The sequence below is a fragment of the Pelobates fuscus genome, chromosome 1, assembly GCF_036172605.1.
Source record: "Pelobates fuscus isolate aPelFus1 chromosome 1, aPelFus1.pri, whole genome shotgun sequence".
NCBI classification, from domain to species: Eukaryota; Metazoa; Chordata; class Amphibia; order Anura; family Pelobatidae; genus Pelobates; species Pelobates fuscus.
In genome coordinates this window covers 97,763,926-97,775,334 of record NC_086317.1, presented here as the reverse complement: position 1 = coordinate 97,775,334, position 11,409 = coordinate 97,763,926, and positions in this window count along the sequence as shown.

Sequence of the window (11,409 nt, the reverse complement as noted above, 5' to 3'; positions counted from 1 at the left end):
ACATAAAGGTATGTGGCCTCCTTCACCTGTTTTTTCACTAAACAAATTATCGCAAAATTAACATTTTAATATTTTGATAAATGTCAGGATGTGGGTGAAACACTTGCAAAATAAATAAATAAACGATTGTACTCCATCTTCATCTGGAAAATGACCATAGGCCCTACAGCCTGCACCATCTTGAAAGCAGGTACTCTCCAACCAAAGCTTCTCAAAACTTAAGCACCCTAACCCATTAAACACCTAGGGCCTACTTGAACTGTCTCATCGCTAAACCCCCTTAAGCTAAAATTTCAATGTGACATCTCTTTTGTCAGTTCAGTGGTGCTGTAGATATATATATATAGATATATCTATATATATATATATATATAGATCTATATATATATATATATATATAAGAAACATGGGGGGATGGTTGCACTCACCTAAACATGCTTAAATGGGGTGCTGCTGGGGGCCATGGGGGCTTGTGTATTTATTGTATATATATATATAGATATATAGATCGATATATATATATATATATATATATATATATATATATATATAGATAGATATATTGTCCATTTATTTGTCAGGTACATTTAAATCATGGATTTTGGCATTGTGTTTTTTATATGTAATGGCTACTAAGTAATAAGTATAGTACTTTTGCAAGATAATAACATGCAGAGAATGAAATTGCATACTGAAAGCATGAACACCTGTTGATACTGGCCCACGTTCTGCTCAGTGCAGGGCCAATTCTGGATGGCCGATAAACTCAAGTATTAAAGTCCTGTATACTCAAAGGATTTCCCTTATCGTGCTTCCTGATATCACTTTTACTCATCTGATATTTTAATTACCCAGAAATTAATTGAGATATTGAAATTAAGATAATGGAAAAAAGGTTTTGAACGTCAACGAGAGCTTAAACTCTAAATAAGTGGATGTATAACATAGACTAAATCTGTCTGGATGTGGTGAAAACGATGTAGTCAAAATTATTTCACAATTTCAAGCTCCACCAAATTTTTTAAAAAGGGCTAATTTTAACAGGCAAACAACATCTTTATAATTTACTAACTGACAACAACTGACAAAGTATTTGGGAATTGTTATAGACAACAAATTAGGCAGCAATATGCAATGTCAATCGGCAGTTACTAAGGTTTTGTCATGTATAAATAGGGGCATCAATTCTTGGGATAAAAATATAATTTTGCCTCTTTATAAATCGCTGGTAAGACCACACCTTGAATATGCTGTGCAATTTTGGGTACCTGTTCTAAAGAAGGATATCATGGCACTAGAAAAAGTGCAGAGACAGGCTACAAAATTGATAAAAAGGGATGGAGTATTTTAGTTATAAAGAAAGGTTAAATACATGGAAGAAAAGTAGTGTACCAGGGAGGGGGTTGAGATAAGTATCAAATACAGAGAAAATCTAAATAGATCCAGAGAAGAAAAAATAACATATATAGAAAATAAATAAATTTTATTATTATTGACAAAAGACTATTAAAATTGCCCAGTATCAAGGCAAATACAATACTGCTTGTGTACTGTGAACAAACCAAAAGTGAGGAGATAAAAAAGAAAAATCAAAATGATATATCAAGAATAGGTATATGATAGGTACAAATAATCACCAACTAGTACGATTGCTCTATGCATGGTATTAATAAATCCATTCGTACTACCTATTATGGGATCAAGGTAAAGCGTTTCACCAACGTAGATGATATAAATCTATGCATACGTCTGTGCCAAGAGTCTCGGTGGGGTGATCCCTTTACAAGGTAGTATGCCGGCTCTAAGTCTAATACCTTCATGCCAGAATATGCACTAAATCAATACTACGACGTCACATGCCAGAAATAAGTGTATAGTAGCACAGCAGGCATATACGTATGAATGGTCTTCCTTGTCTATTACTATATTCAAAATTTGCATTGATAAGCTACTTTGCGATGACATAAAAAAATTAATTCTATGGTAGCGATAGTCTTGCATTATTATAGTAGCCTTGCTAACTTCTCCCCCCATGCCTTCAAGGGCACCTAAAGTTATTCCCATTCTACAGCACATAATACCTTGAAAAGCGAGATGGCTAAAGTGTGCTAGAAAGCCGAGTGGCTAATATCATAAAACAAAAATAAACATAGTGGTATGTTCGTGTGCTGTCATATGGTAATTAGAGACATCACTGAATGGACCTCTGACGCAAGCGTTTCGCCTGACCTGACTCGTCAGAAGGGAAACGGCTATTACAGAGCATGAAGTTTAAAAGCGAGGAGGATGGTTCTGATTGGCTCATAATGAATTGTACTTATTGGTTGATTTCCAATATGTCCGTACGTGTCATGATGCTTCTCCTTTGTGAGGTGAATCTCGAAGGGGATCAACCCTTTAAGTAAATTGTTACTTTGAAGATATTTCATCATTAAGTAAATGCAGATTAGGATGAACTTGAATCAGAAAAGGTAGAAATAACATGGTTATTAAAGACCAGGTAGTCACATGAGATTATAAAGATAAGATCAATGTTTAGTAGCTGGGATATTTAATAGTATTAAACTTCCGTGAATTACGATCTGAGACACTATTCACAATGTGTTTTACTCATAAATAAATGAAAGTGAAAACGTGATATTCATATCTCTACAAGATAAGATCAAATGTTTGAGTAGGAATATGGTATGAAGTGCTAGAAAGATATTGGGAGAACAACTACTTGGTGGAAGGAAAGAATTCCCAGATTTTACTATTAACATGACGTAAAGTCATGATTTTATTAAAGACACGGAGGCGAGTATTATGCATATCTCTTTCTTTATTACTCTCAGCAGCAAAGATAGAGGAATATAAATATTATCAAAATGAAAGAAAAAACTGTATAGGCACACAGGTAACCAATCACATAACAGAGGAAGTGACTATAAAAGGCCTGTGTCTCCCACAATCCCCCTCTTTCTTGCGAAAACCGAAGACCAGGAAACATGAACTGACATCACACACCGGTATGAACAGGAAACAGGAACAAATCGACAACTTCAAGCTACAAAAAAAGAGAGAAATATGGTAAAATCCAAGCTCCAAACTGAAACTCATCAAATAAATTCATCAGGAGCAGTCTGGGAACTCAAACCTAGAATATAGAAAAATACCATTAGTACCAAACCATAGAAAGTTGAAACATCATCAGTAAATATACACAATAAATCAATACAATAAACAGACTAGATTGCAACATACCTGAAAAGTCCAACAGCATCTCATCCCAAAACCCAACACCGGGAGGGTGGGTGGGAATAATACTCGCCTCTGTGTCTTTAATAAAATCATGACTTTACGTCATGTTAATAGTAAAATCTGGGAATTTTATTAAAGACACGGAGGCTCCTATTATGCAAGTTCAAAGCTGAGTCACCATATGAGATGCAATGTGATCAACGGCCTGAAATAGAGAATCACGAAACTCGACATTTGCCACCGGACAACAGCCGGTAAGGTTTCCTCCAAACGGCAACCGTCCTCTGAGGCCCTGGACGTCATACCTCCATGTATCAAGTGGGATGCAACAAACGACATGTTGAAACCAGCCAACATAGTAGTCGTTAAACCTATTGCGCCAATGTAGGAGTGGACACCGGTAGGTGGGGAGCGCCAGAAGGAAAGAACAAAGTGCACGGTCCGGAGAACGTAGTGGCTGCATAACCTCCAGGTAAGTCTTCAGACACCCCACTGGCCATAGCGTCAAAAATGTCCTGAACGCAGGGCAAAATTTCTAGCTCCAGGTGGCCTAGTAAGGTGAATCCTCTACATAGATGATCTACGAAGGATATTGACCACTAGGAACGAAAAACCCAAAATCCAATGTCGAGGGTTAGATACGGAAACCAGTGTTAGTCGCACGCATCAACCGGACCACACTTGTCATGATGACCGAAAGTCGATCGATTACCCAGCGTCCATGTGTTACAGAGGAGACGGGGAGTTAATCGCGGAACGCCCGCGATAATCCAAGCACACCGAAAGGAGTCACGTCATCCGGTGAAGAAGGCCTTGGTCCACTAAGTGTGTTCCCATTCAGTCTAGAAGGGTTCTGAACGCTTGGAATCAAACCTGGGCAAACTATCGTCATTCTCCGTAATCGAGGAAAACCATGGATGCGACCTTCGCAGAGTACAATCAATACCAACGCAACCTAATGATGGGCCAATTGCAAAAACCTGCGAGCAACCGAGTCGAAAGGAGGGAAGGCCTACATCCAAGTATTCGGTCAAACCTGAATGAACGAGCCAATCGCTACAGTCGATAGGTGCCGCCTTCCAGCCCTAAAACCTCGGCAACTAGGTGTTAAGGCAAGATGCCAACAGATCCACTTCGAACAGCTTCCACAACCGTTGCAAAATGTGAAAAACACCGAAGCGTATACGCGCCAGTCTCCAGAAACACATGAATAACCGTGAATTCCAATCGACCCTAGAAATGTCCAGGCATGGAATGTGTTCTGCTGTCACCGAGACTCTGTGAAGTCAAAGTCTCCAGAAGGTTTATGCCACGAATAGCCACGTGAGCGATTTCTTGCCCTTTAGCTAGGCGATGGAACTCATCGCCGACATACAGTCCACTCAGAGCATAACGCAGTCATTAGCGCGACCGGGTCAACACTGCAAAAAGCAAAAGGTTCCCGCCAAGAGTTACAAACAGTTGATGTGCAACATCTTCTCGAACTCGGACCACACGTCTCTGGAAGAAAAAAAGATTCACAGCTCACAGAGGGTCCCGCTGATCCAGGCCTACCTATGAGCCAAGCCATCGGATCAGTTAGTCTCTGGACCTGTCGTTCAACTTCCGCCTTGCCTCATAAGAGTGATCCGGACAGAGATAGGAATCCTTCCATCCAGATGTAGTCTGGATGGAAGCCATAGGCAGGTCTGGTACCCTCACGAAACGCCTGACCACCAGGACCTCTGTCCTAAAAGTCCACATGACTACCTTCGTCATGGTTTTCATCATGGAGCCAGGGAGGAACAGGAACAGCCTGATAGAATTCCATTGTGAAACCCAAGAAAAACTCCACCGTCTGTGAGGGATACAGAAAACCGACTTCCCAACTGCTCATAATAAATTCAAACTCTGAAGCACCGTAAACGGTTAGTTGACATGCAACCGTAACTGGTACCTGGACAGGGACATGACCAGGACGTTGCCTAGGTAGATAATCAGACAGGTATCCCTTGTACCTCATGGTGGGATACCCAGAAGCCGATGAGAGACCGAACAGTAGCCCTAGAAAAAAAACACGAACGAAAAAACCCTGTATTCCGTGCTTATAATAACTGCTACAGGATATACCTCCAATTCCAGATTGGCCATCCCATCTGATGCCTAGAGATGATCCCGGAGGCAGTGGATGCCCATCAATGGAAGTGTAGGTACCAAAGGAAAAACAGAGAGGTCAGGGAAGTAGCGAACCCCTCCCCGCTGTTTAGGTACCAAGACTAGGCTGACCTGAAGCTCGGTAACCACCGGGCAACTCTTGAATTGCCCCTAAGGCGAGCAGATCGTAGATCTCCATGGAGAACCACGATTCCGGACCCCCTGACAGGCAAGTGCAATGGGGCAAAAAATGCTGAACAGGCTACGATAGAAAAAACTCTAGATGGTAGCCCCGCACCGCTTGGAGAAACCATGAGCCTATAGTAAAGGCAGCATCCGTAGTAGAAACTGGGCCAAACCTGTCCGCCATCCGTCCTCGAGGAGGAGGGGAAACAATGGGTATACATCAGAAGGGCGTCCGCCCGACGTGTTACCATGGGGTGGTAGGGACTTAAAATATATTCTCCCCCTTGCTGGGGATTAGTGTGGAGGCTAGAGTTCGTGGAAATCCCGCATAAGGAAAAAGGAGCTTTGGCGTGTTCGGAACGAGTCCCGTAAATCACGGCCAGACGGGCGGCTCCCATTACGCCCAGCCCCATCAAAAGAAACCATTCTTATTTACTTGGGGCTTATCAATCGCCGTGAAAGTCTTCACGTACAACCCCAGTACCTTGACAAAATTCTGCACCTGAACAGCCTCCCTTCAGCTGAGGGACCGGTTCGGAGATGGCCACATTCGCCAATCGAGGGTCAACCTTCAAAAGAATCGCCTTCTGGCGTTCGGCCGTTACTGCCATAGCAATCTTGCCAATAGTGCCAATAGGTGATGCATCCGGCCGTTCAGATTCCCCGCCGTAGCGGAATCAAGTAGAACATACACTGTGTACAGAAAAGATGGGGGTGGGGGACCCAGTGCATCCATAAGTAAATCCTTAAATTCTCCAGGGAGAAGCCCAGAGCTATAGAGGTTATCAGCCCGATTCGTAAAGAAAACTGGGGACTACCCAGAGAAACCCAGAAAGGGTCGGACCTTTAACACCTACCATAACCTCATAATCCTTCTCCTCACTCCAGTCGGTAACCGACCTCTCAGTACGGGGTCTAACCCGTATCCACAGCTTGGTCTTTTTAGCCCGACCAGGGGCTCTTATGCGCGGTGGGAGCGCGCCATCTTTGACCGCCTCAGCGAGTCCGTCATAGCAGGCAGGACCTGCATCAAGGAGTGGGAGGTGAGGTGATAAGCCTTTGCCGTAGCCTTACGGGCCCCAGGCGAGGCGGGGCAGCCCCATACCCAGTAGAGTAGGGGTAGCCGCAGGGGGCACTAAAAGAGCTGCGTCACAAACTGGGAAAGCGAAGACGACATCGCTCCCAGGGCTGAGGTAAATGTTCCTTGGCAGGAATACGCCATACTGGAGTCTAGTAAGGCCTGACAAACCTCCCAGAGGTCACAGGCTCCCCAGTCGCCCTAGAGGGAAAACCTTAAATGGGCTCTCAGGCCCATCACCCTCAGCCTGCATAGCAAGATGGACTAATATACAAAAATAAGATGTATTGTCTACATGACAAAGCACACTTGCATGTAATAACGCTTATAGCTAGAAGGAGAAAAGAATACTTTTATTTAAGCAATTAAAATAAACAGAAACACAGTGCAAGATTAGGTCACTCCTTCAGTAAAGTTAACTTGCAAATTAAAGCACATGTGAACTAGACACACATAGTAATCTACCCATATCACCTATACATTGCAATGTACAGACTCACAAACAGGGTGACAGAGCATAAGAATATATAAGTGGATATTTCTGCACAAGAAGAAAAAGAATAATAGGTAGGAACTAGCAGGACAGGGTTGAGTAACCCACAGGAGAGAAAATGGTTAATTAGGCATACATAACAAAAAACACAGAATACCTGACCAGCGGTGTGCCCAAGAAAAAGCCTCAGAGACTGACAGAGTAAGGAGGAGGAGGGCCGGGTAAGAGGAGAGGGAACCCTTAACGCTCACGGTAAAACCGCTGCAAAAGCTCCGGTCCAAGATGGCCGCCGCACGAGGCAGAGTAGAAGCACCTCATGGAGAGCAAAACTGCAGGGGAAGGTCGCATGCACACTACCCAAGCGACCCGACCCATCTGCACCAGGGGCCATCGCTGAAATGAGCGGAGGCTCGCAAGGGCCTGCCCGACCGCAAACCCACATGGCCACCCACAGGAGGCCACCCACGACCCGAGGAGTGGGGTAGGAGAGGAGGGAAAGCAGCGGGGAAAACCTGACTGGTCGGGAGGGGAAATCCCAGCAGGGGCACACCACACAGGCACAGGATAGGGCAAAACCACATAGCAAAGCTCAAAAAGCACAATATAAATATATACAATAAAATATACAGAACAAATAGTCAGTAGTGCTGAGCAAATGAGTACTTATCTGGTCTGAGAGCAGCAAAGAAAGAGGGGGATTGTGGGAGACACAGGCCTTTTATAGTCACTTCCTCTGTTATGTGATTGGTTGCCTGTGTGCCTATACAGTTTTTTCTTTCATTTTGATAATATTTATATTCCTCTATCTTTGCTGCTGAGAGTAATAAAGAAAGAGATATGCATAATAGGAGCCTCCGTGTCTTTAATAAAATTATAAATTAGACCTGTTAAAGCCGAGGATTAGAAGCAAATTATATCTAAATTCTAAAAGGCTAACATATGTTGGACTAGAAAAATATCAGGTTTAGAATAATGTAACATAAATGGAGACAGTTGGCAGTATTGAGTTGGTAGTATTGAGAGGTTACATTTGACCGGATAATTGAATACAGATAATTCTAGTTATTATGTGCAATTGTTATACTTAAACTAACTACTAAAAAACGAAATTAGAAGAGGAATTTTAATGATTTTTACTGGGAAATTACTATTATTAGTATACTATGTTACTAGGTTACCGATTAGAAAGAAGGTATTCGCCTTTAAAATACTCCTACATGCAGAGCTAGTATAGGAGATAAATGAATTAATTATGAATAAAGGGTGTAAAATTTAATTCTTCACTGAGACCTTCTGGCGTGTTTTGAAATGGTAGATCCAACGTGATTCTTTCATTAATAAAATTTTGTTAAAGTTACCTTTTCTTGTATTGATGGCCAATTTTTCTAATGCCTGAAATGTTAGATGTGTAGGATAACCACTGTGGTGATGTCTGATGTGGTTCTACACTGGAGTGGAAATATTGGGGTTCGTAATCGAACATGCATGTTATAGGATGCTTCTTTTCAGTTGTTGGTAGGGTTTGCCTATATATTGGATCCCACAACTGCATGTTATCAGGTATATAACTCTTGTGGAGTTGTAATTGATAAACTCTTTGATCTACATGGGGATATGATAACATTGTAGAAATATAAAATAAGTAAATGACACCAGTTTATAATTAATTAACAATTACGGTATGTAAAAAAACATTGAAAACTAGTAAAAGAGCAGAAAAAGCCTTTTTAAAGCACAAATAAAAAGTACTCACTGCCTAGCAAATTTGTTCTATCACATTTAAGAAATGCTTTTAAAATAAAACAAAGCAGATGCTAATAGTTAATATAGAAATACTTAATTATACCTTAATGAACTGAAGAAATCTGATTAAAATCTTAAAGTAATATTTTCTTAAAATAGCGGTTTTCCTGACTCCACCCTCAGGGTCCCCCTCCCGTGGCGCTTAAGGGGTTAAAACCCCTTCAGCCACTTACCTTATTCCAGCGCCGGGCTCCCTCTGCGCTGGTGTCCGACATCAGCGGATCCGAATGCGCATGCGTGGTAAGTGCCGCGCACGCATTCAAAGTGTCCATAGGAAAGCATTTCTCAATGCTTTCCTATGAACGCTCTGCGCAATGGAGGCATAATATGCCTCCAGCATCACAGATGCACCTCTAGTGGCTGTCCGGAAGACAGCCACTAGAGGCTGGATTAACCCCAAATGTAAACATAGCAGTTCCTCTGAAACTGCTATGTTTGCATCTGAATGGTTAAAACCTGAGGGACCTGGCACCCAGGCCACTTCATTGAGCTGAAGTGGTGTGGGTGACTATAGTGTCCCTTTAATTTATTTTGCAAAAGCGCAAATAACAGGTATATGCGAAAGGTTGACATAAATGGAATTGAATGTTTCTTAAAGAGACCATATAGCATTAGGAATAGAAATCTATATTCCTATGGTTATAGTCTGCATGTGCCTTGTTGTTTTTAGGACCCCCACACAGTGTGGACTTTAGAAAAAAATATATATATATTTACTTACTTTTTCTCCAGTGTCGAGTCTCCCTCACTGCTGCCGGAACCTCCCTGTATGATGTCATCCTGAAGGAGTGCCTCAAAGATGATGGTCCAATCCAATGCTCTCTTGTGATAAAAAATCATTAAATGCAATGATTATTTACTACAAGCCATAATGGCAAAAAAAGTCAAAGTATGTCTAGGTATGATAGCCTGGAAGTAACACTCTTCTCTATGCTATCCAGAGTGCTTGAAGGCATGGCTTGAAACCATGTTTCCATGCCTTCCAATTATTAAAATATTGCAGTTTAGAGGCTAGGGCATAGGGAGAACTATTGTAGGCATTATATCAACTTCAATGAGATAAAGTTGTTATCGTGAGTATAATGTTCCTCCACTATATCTTTTCATCATGTCAGTTTGAGGGATAACATGTCTACTCGTCCTTTCATGGGTTGCTGTCTAAACACTGAGCCTGCTATATGTTCACTGCTTGGAGTTGGTTTGGTCATTCTCTTTGACAAAAGTGTATCAAGGCTTCAAAAACATTGCATTGCAAAATACTTGGGTCAGTCTCCCAAGGGCATCCATTCAATAACCGTACAAAGAACCTTCACCAGCTCTGCCTGGAGGTGCTGACAATGAAATTAAGAACACTTTGCTGTCAGCAGCTAGAAAGTATAAAACCCTGCTATTCACAAAAAACACTAATCGTGTCATGTTTAAACACTATTTATCCCTCGGGGAAATGCTGTAATTGATTGCTCATCTCCTAGCCAGCCTCTCATCTGTATTGTGTTAAATATATCTGCAAATTAACACTGGCTGGTTAGTGATGAATCAGATTCAATTTAAGAAAGTTATGCTAACCAAAATACATAGAAGATAGACTATGGATATTTTAATAATATTGCCATTAGTTATATGTGAATTTGTGAATGGTGCTTTCATCAACACAAAACTGTATTTTAATAATGATAAAAATATGATTTTTACATCTGTCATATGAACCAGTAGAATGCATTCAGCATTTCACACCGACTTTGTTTGACACCTTTTTTTAGTTGGTACTAAATGTAAGTCAGAAATACAATTTTTGTCCTCTTCCTATGTGTACATTATAAACTCTCACACTGTTTCTGGTCAGATTAATTTATTATTGTTGTATTTAGATGCAAAATGAAAAGGGTTAGGGGTACATGCATAGCCTTGATTTAAGATTGTTGGACATACTTTCCAAATGATTTAATATTTTTGTATAAACTTGAAAAATATTTAATATTATGAAGATATATTTTAAACTTGTAATATATATATATATATATATATATATATATATATATATAATACAGAATTCAGCGCAATCTTAGAGATTGTAATAGTTTTATTTAAAAACACCTCACCTAGGCAAAAATAATGGGGGTTTAGTTACATTATATGATCATATATTGCATAAGCCTGACACAACATCAATGTACCCCATTCTTGGCAGGTCCTACTCTAGCAGCCTATTGCTTGTTCTGCATTAATCTTATAAGAGCAAGCATTAGGCTGCTAGAGTAGGACCTGCCAAGAATAAATAACTTTGAACCGCAACTGGTGCATGTTCTAAGGAGAGTAGATGAGGCCGTGTGGGATGAGTACCTTGGTTCAAGTTGGGGTTGCATTGTCCTTGTAGCACGAATGGTGTAATCCTTGCTGGGTCCCAACGGTGAGTGGTGGTGTTTTTTCCTGGCTGCCCTGAAGGAGTAAGAGAGTTCGGTAGGCCGAATGTTGTCAG